The 13,084-nt window shown below is 40.3% G+C and overlaps 1 protein-coding gene across 1 annotated transcript in view; it reads left to right on the top strand.

Moving 5' to 3' along the window:
* Positions 1-13,084, top strand: part of iglon5 (IgLON family member 5) — a 139,008-nt gene that overhangs the window by 17,636 nt on the left and 108,288 nt on the right. The gene's annotated exons all lie outside the window — the stretch shown is intronic.

Raw genomic sequence — 13,084 nt, 5'->3', positions numbered from 1 at the left:
AAATTCTACCGACCAAGATTTCCTCGCAAAAGCCGATGAAAAAGCAAAAACACGCTTACGGAATCTATGCTTTTACGTACTATGCTGAAGTCTGATAGGACTTGCTGGAGCGCGTGATGACACTTCCACCGTGTAAAAACAAAACAAATGCACCGCCGAAAAGTCATTGAATTCCTTTGCGGAGGTAACAAAGCACCCAAACGCGTGTTAAACCACGTCAGAATGCCGACGAGACGCCGTGTGACCATTTAGAGCCCCAATCAATAACTAATCTTGAGGTCAGTGCGTTTGCTTTATGGCTGCTCCGGTGTTATTTCTTGAAATGAACTCCTGCAGTCAATCACATGACACCTAATGGATTTTGTTAGCTTATGTGTTGGTTGCAAGCGAACATTTGAGGGCCATTTTTCCTACAGATTTTGTCCGACTGCCTCCGAATCTTAAACTGGTACACTCGATAGATGTTTTTTTTTTTTTGTCTATCACCCAACAGACCAACATAAAAGTATTAAGAAGCCATGGTCGTTGAATCGGTGGAGGCTGATGTCTGTGGATCTCACTCTGCTTCATCTATCCTTCCTTCCTTTCCTCAGTCTTTCCTTTGGTCTCTTGAGGTCTCCCGAATTTGTTGGAATTTAGATGTTTCTGGGGTTGGTGAAAGATTCTGGTTGGTAACCCGGTGGGTAGTATTAGGTGATGTCTGGTCGGTGCTGGATTTCACTTTTCCTTTCTTTTCTTTGATCTTTCCTCTGGTCTCCTGACAACCTCACGACTCTAGCTGGATTCTGAAGTATTCGGTTCAGGTGAACGGTATGGGATTTTTAATAGGTTTTAGGTGAATTCATGAGTACACACTCACACGCGCGCACACATGCGCACACACACCCGTACATGCGCATACTCACGCACATACAAAAAAAAAGAAAAAGAGAGAAAAAAAAAGAGAGATCAATGATGATGACATGTTGAATCGGTAAGATTACCGAATGAACAATACTGAGCTCTCGCTCAAGAAGAAGAAAAAAAAAGAAGAAGAAAAAGAAGCCATGGCCGAAAATGCACGGCAAATCTGCCATTTTGTTTTGAAAAAACAAAAACAAAAAATGTGTGCCATTTTTTTTATAACATATAATACTAATGTTAAATGACACTTTAACTCATTCACTGCCATTGACGGCTATAAACGCCCAAAATTCATTTTAGCAATTTCTATTAGTTTAACATTCTTAACAAGAGTATGAAAACCTATAATTTTTTTATTGTACATTTAGAACAGATATAAAGTTTGTGTTAACTAGTGAACTCATGCGATTAACTACGATGAAAAACTTTAATCGCCCGCTGACCCGAATTTTTAATCATCTTTTCTTTTAAATGGATTTATGGCAGTGAATGAGTTAAAAAATATTGATGTTTAACCTGCTGAAAATTGAATTTTGAATCGCTACTGCCACCCGTGACCAAAAAATGAAACTGCACACTCCCTTCTTTAAATACACAATGCGCACATAATAATAATAATAATAATAATAATATAATAGTAATAAGAATAATAAAGGTTAAAACAACTCGTCTCTGTTCGGCCATTTTTGACCACTTACAGGGTAGATGTTACTATTTTGTCGTTTGTGTGTGTGGCCATAAAACAGGATAACACTAATTACCAAGCCCACTGATTTCATTTGAGAGCCTTTATTTGAATTGGAAAACAAAAAGCAAATACCTTGAAATGTTAAACACACGAGGGGCGCGCGGGGGAGGATACAAACAGCCTCAAAACTGTGTGATTAAAAGGGCAAAATAAGCACCAGCAGCAATCTTTAATCAAGTCTTGCATCTATTTGTATTTATTTATTTGGTCTTCACGTGGAGACTTGTCGTCAGCTTTTGACGTTGGCCGCCTTCGCCGCGATAACCTGCAGACGCGGCGATCATCAACAGCGATAATCAGCGCAATCTTTTCCCAACCACGTCGCCGCTAATTTCCAGCTTTGCGCACATGCAAGAATCTGTGTGTGCGTGTGTGTGTGTGTGTGTGTGTGTGTTTACTCCAGTGAAGCAGTGGGGGTAATCCTTTCTTTCATTGCCTTTGATTCTCTTCACGCTTTCCCCTTGTGTACATAATCTGCAACACACTGCAGTACAAAACACACAAAAAATATATAATTATGTAGTTCAGACTGGTTTAGTCTCATTTGATTGGCTGACTGTAACAGATAGTTAGCAGCGTAGCTTTTTTTTCTCTCTCAATGGCCGACAACGGTGTACTGATTATACAAATATCTTAGAGCAGATTGAAGGTGTGCCTGTTGATTATTGATGGCTAATTGAAATGACTGTGACTGGCCACATAGCTTTATCCAGAGTCGCCTTTTAGCTTAAATGCTTAAAGAAGCATTGCTTTTTTTTTTTTTTCACGTTTTTGTTAGTTTGGGGTTTAGGAAAGGAAAACCTTTTTTTTTTTTTTTTTTTACTTAGGAGCAGATAACGACAGATAATGTGTGCCTCTTGATTTTTGATGGATGATTCAAGAACACTATGCAGATAGCCACATAGCATTGGGATACAACAAAAATAAATTTTTGGGAGATGAAAATTGTGTTCCTGTTGAGTTCCTGATGATAAAATTACAAAATTACTGTGTGGAGGGTTACATAGCTTTATCCGGAGCCTTTATTTGGGTTAGTTTTAGGTTTTTGGAAATACAACGAAAAATCCCTCTGAGGAGCTAACTTATTTTTGAGGGATGATTCCAATTACAATGTGGACGGCCGCATAGCTTTATCCAGAGCCTAGATTGTCTGCATTAGTTTGGGGTTTTGGGAAAGAAGAACAACAAAAAATATATTTATTTGAGATGAAAGTTGTGTTTGCATTGTTTTGAATTTTATTTTTTGATTTGTTGGTTGAATTCAAATGACTGTGGACGCCCACATAGCTTTATCCAGGGCCTGCTTATAGCTGCCTGAATTTGAGGATTTTGAAAGAAGTGGTATTTAGCATTTTCTTTAGCCTAGATTTGACTTGGTTTGGAAAAGGAAACAAAAACATAGACCATTTTTAGCAGATGAAGATATGCCTCTTGATTTTTTTTTTTATGCATATATTCAAATTTTAATGTGGATGGCCGCATAGCTTTATCCAAAGCCTAGTTTGTCTGGGTTTGATTGGGGTGTTGGAAAAGAACAATAACAACAACAACAAAAAAACATTTCCTTTGATGTGAAAGTTGTGTTCCTGTTGATTTGTAGATGAATTCAAAAACTATGTGTCGGGCCGCATAGCTTTATCCAGAACCTGCATTTTATCTGAGTTAGTTTGGGTTTTTTGGAAAGATAATAAAAACATCCTTAGGAGAAAATAATAGCATACTTCTTGATTTTTTTTAAATTTTTTGTAAGGGATGATTCAAATAACTATGCAGAAAGCAGCATAGCTTTTCCCACAGCCTGAATTAGTCTTGGTTAGTTAGTTAGTTAAACACTTTTTTTGTCAGTCATGATATGATCTATGAAACAAAAATCAACCTCATGCGACTCAAATTTGAAACACAAGAGGGCGAAACTATCAATCAGAGAGGCGTTAGTGTGCATGTAAGGTTCTTTTCAGGGCTAACAAAGCAACAGGTCAGCGCGAGTTACGCGGCGCAACAAAACCAATCATTTCTCGAGATAAACGAAGTGTTCCTGTTGACAGATTCAAATGACTGTGTGAACCGTCGCCGAGTCTGCGTGCATTAATTTTGGAAAGGGAACACAAACAAACATTTTCCTTCAACCTGTCTGGATTATGCAAAATAAATAAATAAAATCACAGCCGTTGGACTTTTCTATAAATAATAATGTCCAATGGGCAAGCCAGGGCGTGCATGTGCATGCAGCAGGAGTTCGACCAACAGAAAAATAAATCAGAGCGGGAATAAATTGCTCGTCGGCGCCTGCCTGCTTGATCTTTTCCCGTGAAGAGAAATTGAATAAAAAAAAATAAAAAAAGTGCCGTTTGATATCTGCTGAATAAAATCATCAGACTTTGTCAACATGTTTCCCGACCGCCGTCGTCCCCTCCCTCTCGGTTGGGATCTGGAAAGCCATTTTTTTTTTCCTGTCAGGTAGTCGGCGCACGTCTTACCCCCCCCCCCGCTTCTTCCCTCCTCGCTCCCTCTCTCTTTTCGCTCTCTCCTTTTCGTCTTTATCCTCCGCCGTCTGCTGCAGGCCCTGTAGAGAATTTGCCTGAATTACCTGTCATAGCGGATGCTACGTGTAAATAAGGCTGCATGGTATATCGCTTTTCACGGCTTCTCGGCCCATCTCGTCTGACTTCAAAACCGTAAACCGGAACCCCCATTACACCCCCCCCCCATTCGCCCTCCATCCATCTCATCTCTTTTGCCCTGTTTTCTCTCCTCCTTGCCCTTAACCTCAATCTCTTAGCGCCCCTTTTTCCCTGGCAGCAGCACGGCAGGGGGAAGCTCTTTGTGCGTTCTCTTTAAGTTGGGAAATGAGTTTGTTGCTGACTCGGTAGGAGACGCAGCGCGCCGGGATAGAGGTCATTGACTACCTGTCATTTAGCTCGGGGGGCTTAGTGAATTAGAAATAGCAGGGGGGGGGGGGGGGGGGAAGAGTGTGTTTGTGTGTGTTCCGAGTAGCATGTTTGTTAGCCCGAAAGGGTGCGACCAACTCAGATCCAATATACGGAGACAGGAATGTAGCGGAGCGAGTGGGAAGCACGTCCCGATAATGCGCCAAAACTTATTTATTATTATTATTATTATTATTGTTATTCTCAGAATGTAAACCGAGCAGACGGAACAGAGCGAGAGGTCCGACACCTTTTCAGTCGGTGAAGCCCAGTTAAATGTTGATTTACATGTTTTCTTCTGTTGATCAACTGAACTGTGCGAGACTCCGCCGCACCCTCGCAGTGTTCGGGGTTCTGCCACAAAAATCTCACGAGAGGCCGAGTCTCTGCCGCGGGTTTTTGCGGCAATTGAAAATATGAATCGCAGTTTCATGATGTGGCGACGTCGCTAATTGTAGCCTGTCCATCAAATTCACAGCACAGAGACAGATGAAAAAAAAATAATATATATATATTTTCCGGTTTAAGCAAACAAGACGCAGCCGACTGCCGCCAAGACATAAAAACACTGTACATGCATTATGCATTGTTTTACAACAATACTCAACCATATGCATATACTTTGCATACTTATATACATTGTGGGTTGGTCTGGAACAATTCCCACGCGAAAACGGGTTCCTTCATGCTGTCGCCGCACCTCTGTAGGCGTTGCTGGTTTAGTCGTCAATTCACCTGTCGTAAACGACAACATCTATGAACGGAGGTTTTTGAGGCATTTATTTGAGAAAGGCTTTTTTTTTTTTTTTTTTTTTTACTCATTCAGCAACCACCTTCGCTTCCGGCTATTTTACTGGATTTTGACTGATTTTGCAAGGCCCACACAATATTCTGGAACCGACCTTGCATCAGGGAAAAAAAGTATATTTGTATCTGTTTCTGTTTTGCAGCAATTAGCATTAGAATATAGCGAAGTTTCATCATTATTCACAAACTTGTTGAAAACACTTGGGAATAGAGCTTTTTTTTTGCAACATGGCCCTGGTTGATCTCTTATACTCTGCTGCCACCTACTGACCATTATTTTGTAATAATTATTATTGCTTTAAGCAACCTCTTCAGGCTAGAGGCTGTGCAAAAGCCTTCTGTATGCTCTCGCATAAAAAGCATATAAATACGTTTTTGGGACCATGGCAATACTTAAAATAGAACGTTTTTATACATTTTTGGGAGCAAATGAGTTAAACGGACACAACCGGTGGCTAATTGGCGCGCAGCATCTGATTGCGGGAGAGCATTATTTGAGGAACTAGACTTTTTGTCTGTAGGAGTATCTTTTTGGACTTTAAACTTGTCTCGAGGGAGGCATTTATTTGCCCGAGTATTGTGACCACATGATTAAATATGATGTCATATATCTCTATAGTTGCTGCTGTTTTGGTTAGCAATAGTCTAAATAGGCTCTGCAGTTGTGGCTTTCATGTCTTTGTACGAACGATAGTGTCTTTGAGGTCAGATGTTTATTTGAGGCAGGCCTTTATTTTTAGGCGGAGACTGCTCGTGAGCACCTTACGCCAGTCGGTGCTGCTGTTTTGGCTACCTCCAGAGTTCTTATTTGCTCAGTAGTTAATCTATCATGTTTGGGTGTGTATGAACTTGATACCACATTTTCTGAGGAATTTATTTGAGGGATGTATAAATAGGAAACTATTAACCAACGTGCCACTGTAGAGTGACCACGTCAGAGTTGTGGCTCCTCTGTATTTGCTGCTGTTTTGGCTAGCACCAGAGTCCAAACGGGCTGTACAGTTAACGTTGTCTGTGTGCGAATCATGCTTACTATCAGTTTTTGGCCGGCATCGACTTAATACAGGCGTTTACTTGAGGAAATACTGTATTTTATAGAGTCCGTATGGTGTAGCCTTTAAGCAAGACTCCACAGAAAAATAATCAATACATACTTAAATGAAGACGCTCCTAAGGGGGACGTTTTATTGCCAATAAATTGAGTGTCTGAAATCCTTGCTCCTTTTATTCATACAACAGCGGCATCCATTCACGTCCGTTTGCATTGATTTGCGCCGCATGAAAATCGCCGTTCTTCGCCCAACCCGTTCCCGACGTCCGGCCGGCTTCCTCCTCCTCCTCCTCCTCCTCCGACTTTGTGTGTGAAACCCCCGCTGTGCCGTGTACATTTGTTCATTTTTTCTTTTTTCCTCCAAACGATTCTTGTGAGCAAAGATTTGCTGAGCTGATGGCACCTGTTAGCCAAAGCGGCTTCAATCACGGGCGGTCACGCTTCGCCTCCCAATCGCCTCTCGCCACACGGAGATACGCGCGCGTGCCTATATGTGCGCGCCACTCCAAGCTATTCATGCTAATTCCTGCACACTGGTGCGATGTATGCACCCCGAGGCTTGGGGAGCGAGAAGAAAGATGGAAATGCCTCCTCCTCCTGATTATTAACATCGTGGCTAGAATCGGGCTTCGTTTTCAGGCGGACACTTCGCGGGAGAAGAAGACGATCTGTAGGGTCGATCCCATTTCCACAATTTTTCTTTAGATGTGTTTATTTCTATTGTGAGCAGTGGGTGTGGACTTTTGCCTGTCTGTGGATTATTTCTAGTAGTCATGTTGTTTCTATTTTGCAAGGTGGCTCTTACCATTAATAACTGGCAAGAGGACTGATGGTATTCATTATATGTAGCAACCTTTTTTGAAACTGTTAGCTACTTCTTGGGCACTGATTAATGTGACGGGCTATCAGTTTGATGAATAATTAAATAATTAAATAAATAATTATTCATGATATTAATTTATCTGAAGACACCGAAGATGTTAATGATTTATCACAGTAGTTAAAATTTTTTTTTATGTCAAAACGAACTAACCCAACTTCTTGGGTTATTTCTTTGAAAATGGACAACTCCCGAGAGTAAAAAAAAAAAAAAAAGCCAATTTTGGGGGAGAGGGTTGTACAAAATCCATTTTGGGGGTTGTTTAGTGGGTTATTCATTAGACACAACTTTTTTGTTCAAAGAAATAAACCAAAAAGTTGAGTTGGTCCCTATTTGGCTCAATTTGGTTGTTTTTTTTACCCCCCAAAACTAAACAAAATAAAAACTAAAAACAAATGAGGTCGAAAAGGGACTTAGCCAACTTTCAGTTTTTTTTATACATACCCAAAACATGTTGTTTTATGATTTATTCATTTGACCTAAATTGGGTTATTTTGTACAATTAAAAAAATAATTAAATAACGCCCAAATTGGGTGGTTACCGTGGTTTAGTGCAAAACCACCAAATTGTGGGTTGTTTTGTGGGTTATTCATCTGACCAACTTTTAACTTTTTGGGTTAAATAAATAACCCAAAAAGTTGAAGACTTGACTTTTTGGGTTAATAAATAAATACAGTAACCCAAAAAGTTGGGTCAGTCCCTGTTTGATTGATTTTTGTCCCAATTATTTTTAGTGTAAATTCAGTCAATTACCCAAATTTCCATGCATGCTTCCAATTTGACAGATTTACGACCCCCCCCCCCCCCCCAAAAAAAAATTCCCATGGAAACGTCCCGGAAACTTTGCCGAATTTGACAAATGAATAACAGTCAAGGAAGGATGGCATTACAGTAATTGCATGACACGTTTCACGCGTGTGTGTGTGGCACCCATCATGCCGATGTTGCCGCTGTTTTTGAGGTCACATTTCTCCATATTGTTGCTTCGGAAGGCATCCCTGAATAGGCCAACGAGTGGGGAATAACAACGCATTCAATCAGCGTGTTGTGCGCCATTATGGAGGGAGGAATTAGAAAACATGCTTTCCTTAATGAGCTCAGCTATAAAATTCCCCACCACGCCGTGTTTCTTTCTTTTCATGCTTTAGATTTCCATTCATCCACCCCCTCGCCTGCAAATGGGCTTGAGAATTTATGCTTTTCGACAGCAACGGCGGCGGTAGCGGAGGCGCTATCAAAGAGGAAGGCTGCTTCTCAGATGGGAGTAGAGATAGTAAAAAAAAAAAAAAAAAAAAAAAAAAAAAATTGATGGGGGATCGATTGTGTGGGCTTATTTGAGTTGAGCCAACAGCGTGAAGGTGTAAGAGAGATTGAAGCGCTCGAGCCAGATGGCAACGAGACGACGCGGCCTTGTAAAACACTGGTGAGGCTTTCGTTTGCCCTCCAGAGTACCGTGGGGATGAGGGACCAGAACTGAACGATTAATCGAATTTAAATCGACGTGATGATGTAGTAGAATGGGAAAAAAAAAATATGCGAATGCCGTACGGTGAGTATGCAGGGCTCTCCACTGTTTGTTACTTTATGTGTGAAGTCGCTAGACCAGGCCATCGACTGCCTTTTCCAATTGTGGAAAGTAGAGAAAAAAAAAAATCACCAAGCCCTGGCAGGCTTAGTCACTTTGTTGCGCCACAGACACAGATAAGCAGGATCCTGCTCCCCTCCCAGCTGAGAGCATAACAACAAAAGTTTCATTTGATTTTCCCACTGCAAACCTAATTTGAACTTCCTCAAAGGGAGCCAAGCGAGGATTCGCAGTCATTGATTTCGGCGTGATTTCCTCGAAGGGAGAGCGTTTTGCAGCTTTTGCAAATGAGCCACTAATGCAATCCCCGCGATGCCTTCCGATTGGATTATGGGAGGTGGTATCCAGGAAGATGGCAGCTCGATACGTTTCAAGTGTGGCTGGGAAGCTGGGATTGATTTCGCTGGCATAGCAGCTATTTTGAGTTATTCTCCAGTGTTTGTTTGCCTGACGGTCGCGTTGTCTCGTAAAAGCGAAGCAAGTTTATCCTCGGGTCTTCGTTATGGGATGTGATATTTACTCAACAGGTAATGTTCTTTTGATACACACTTCTGAAATAACAAATGACCTTTAATAATATTTTGCTTTTAACTCATTCACTGCCATTGACGACTATACATGTCAAAAATTAATTTGAACTATTTCTATTAGTTTAACAATTTTTCTACTTTTGTTAACAAGAGTATGAAAACCTCTATATATTTTTTTTTGTACATTTAGAACAGATAGAGTTAACTGGTGAAGTCATGCGATTAATTACGATTACAAATTTTAATCGCCTGACGCCCCAAATTTATTATAATCTTTAAGTCGCGTCAGGCAATGATTTTTTTTTTATTGTAATTAATCGCATGACTTCAATAGTTAACTCACGATTAATCACACATTTTATATCTGTATTTTTTTTATAGGTTTTCATTTTTAAAAAAAGTGGGAAAAAATGTTAAACTAATAGAAATAGTTCAAATGAATTTTTGACGTCTATAGCCGTCAATGGCAGTGAATGAGTTAATAATTATTCACGATGTTAGTTGCTGCATTGTCAACATTTGAGATGCAGATATAGAGCAGTTAGAAAAGAAACCCACAGTAAATTTCTCGTAAATTTTCTAGAGGTGCGAATGCGCCAGAAAAAATGCAACGATATGTAAAGGAACTAGAAAAAAAACGGTACATTTTGTAACTATGCATCATAAAATGAATAGAACATAAAAATGAGAAAATGTCGTAAATGTCCATCATTGAAGTAGCGCCAGAAAATTTTACTGTCCACCATCACAGAAATAAAACTGTCTTGCCTTTCATCAGGAGTCAATGTGAACGTGTCGTAAATGTCCATCACAGAAGTCAAATGGAAAAGTTAGAAAATCATAACTCTGCCTCATCGCAGAAGTACAACACGATGTTAGAGCTCTCCATCATTACAACAGTGGAATGGGGGAAAATTATGTGATGGTAGAAGAAGACAGAAAATGCAATAACTGTCCGGCATCACAGAAATAAAATAAAATAAAAAAAGACAAATGTACTGTTCATCAAGGACATAAAACCAGAAGATATCATAATTGTCCGGAGTGATATGAAATAAAAAAATAAAACAGATGTTGACACATCATCACAGAAGAACATCAAAAACCAAAACAAGAATGTTGTTACTGTCCGTCATTAAATTAAAAATAAAAAAGTCCACCAAAGCCGGCTTTGTGTGATCGAGTCAGTCCTGTGATTGGCAGCTGATGTGTCCCTGTAATAGGCTTTCGTCACCCCTGTGACCCGTACCAAAATGAATGCCCGACATCGCCCCCTACAGTGAAATCACGACAACACCGCAAAATTCCATCAAGACGAAGAAGTTAATGCGGGAAAACGGCAAGGACAATTAGTCATTGTCGCCCGCCCCCCCCCCCCCCCCCCCCCGTCCCCCTACCCCCCCCCCCCACCGTCTTTATACAAATGACGCACAAGGGCAATTCCATTTGATGCGACTCCCCAGGCGGATCAGCACAAGCGGTCTGTATGGTTGGAGGTTGAGGGCGACTGCAGAGCGGGATTGTGGATTTTTTCCGGAGAGCATCACCTAATACTGCCGCTGCTTAGAGGGGAACTTCATTCTTAACATGAGTGCAGTGAACCTCCCCGGTTCATTGCGGGGGGGGGGATACATTCTAGGTCCACCTGCAATATAGAATATGTATATCCACACTTTAAAACATTTAAACTTATTCAATCACACATTTGAAAGGTATTGTGTTTGAATGCGCGCAATTCACTGCCATTGACGGCTATAAACGTCAAAAATTCATTTGAACTATTAGTTTAACTTCCCCCCCCCACACACTTTTGTTAACAAGAGTATGAAAACCTAGATTGTTTTATTGTACATTTAGAACAGATATAACATTTGTGATTAATCGTGACTTAACTAGTGAAGTCATGCGATTAACTCATTCACTGCCATAATCACAAATTTTATGCCTGTTCTAAAGGTACAATAAAACAATCTAGGTATTCATACTCTTGTTAACAAAAGTGAGAAAAAAAAGTTAAACTAATAGTTCAAATGAATTTTTGTTAATGAGTTAATTACGATAAAAAAAATTTAATCACCTGACGCCCCGAATTCTTCTCCCAAATCTTTTTTTTTTTCATTCACTGACATTAACGGATATTAACGTCAAAAATTCATTTGAACTATTTCTATTAGTTCAAAAATTGTTTTCCACTTTTGTTAACAAGAGTATGAAAACTTGAGTTAGAACAGACATAAAATGTGTTATTAATCGTGAATTAACTCCTCAAATCATGCGATTAATTACGATAAAAAATGTTAATAGACTGTCACCCCAAATTTTTAATAATCTTTTTTTTAAATGAATTTATGGCAGTGAATGGGTTAACTGGGCTGGCAGTGAATGAGTTTTAACCTTCATCCGACACATTTTACATAGAAATCATGCCAGTCCAAAGGGGACCCCGTCAAGAACTGGCTCATATTTTCAATAAGTGAAGAAGACACACAATAATATTTTTTGGGGTGTGTGGAATATGTATGGTTGAAAGTAACTAAACTAAAACTAAGCATTTTTAAATAACTAAAACTAATCAAAACTAACAGAACCACCCTGAAAATGAATTAAAACTAATTGAATAAAAAAAATAAACCGAACTAAAATGAAAATTCCCAAACTATAATAACCCCGCTCGCAATTCAAGTTACCACTTTGCTTATTCTAATGTTGGCAACGAGTCATCAAAAGGAAGACGAGACGCTGTAAAAGCAACACCACGCGTACCATGATGAGGCAGTTTAGGCTTGAAAAGCGAGCCGCGGGACCGGCCTCGGTCGGACTCATGCATTATTACTGACCGCATCGATCCGGTTCGGCGGGAGAAAAATGAGATTGTCTTTAAGGCGAATGACGGAGGACGGAAAAGTGCACGGCGGCGGAGGCATGGAATGAAACATTCTTCGTCAGCCTGCAGACGACAGCAAACACAAACTTGCAAACAATCACGGCCGTTTGTGTCAACAACACGGCCTGGCATGCTGTATGTTTACATCGGGGGGGGGGGGGGGGGGGCAACCGCCCCCGCAACGGATAGAGGCAGTTCATCTGACACGATAATTGTCATGAACACTCCCAAGGTGGACAAACGGCGTGTTTACCATTCCTGATTGCGCTTAACCCCGCTTGCTCGACCCCCTGCAGGCGACACACTCTCGCAGAGGCAATTAGCAACTCAGCAAAGATTCGGGACGAGAGCCATCGCTGAACATTTGCGGGTGACCTTGAGGTGTTCACTACTGCGCGGAGAAAAACAAAAGCTCACCATTAGATGTTCAGTCGAATGTTAGAAGTCAAGGATGTCTCTTACAGGAAAAAAAGAAAAAGAAGATGGATGCTTAAAATGAGAAAACGTGCATCTATGCAGAAATGAAACTTCAAATTAAGAAAATGTTGTTACTGGCCGTCATTACAGATGTTCATCACGGAGGTTAAAATAAGACAAATATTGCAACTGCACGGTAAATTCTGTAGAGTAATTTTGACTCTAGAGTGGGAACAAATAGATGACGTTTTAGAGTAACAGTTACACTTGGAAGAGAGTAAAATAAAGAATTGAAAACAACAACAAAAAAAAGTCACTCAAGGGTTGAGGAACGAACTCACGATCTTCGGC

This window comes from Leptonotus elevatus, chromosome 6 (assembly GCF_054856555.1).
Source record: "Leptonotus elevatus isolate MCC_2025b chromosome 6, RoL_Lele_1.0, whole genome shotgun sequence".
NCBI lineage: Eukaryota > Metazoa > Chordata > Actinopteri > Syngnathiformes > Syngnathidae > Leptonotus > Leptonotus elevatus.
This window is presented reverse-complemented; position numbering and strand designations above follow the sequence as displayed.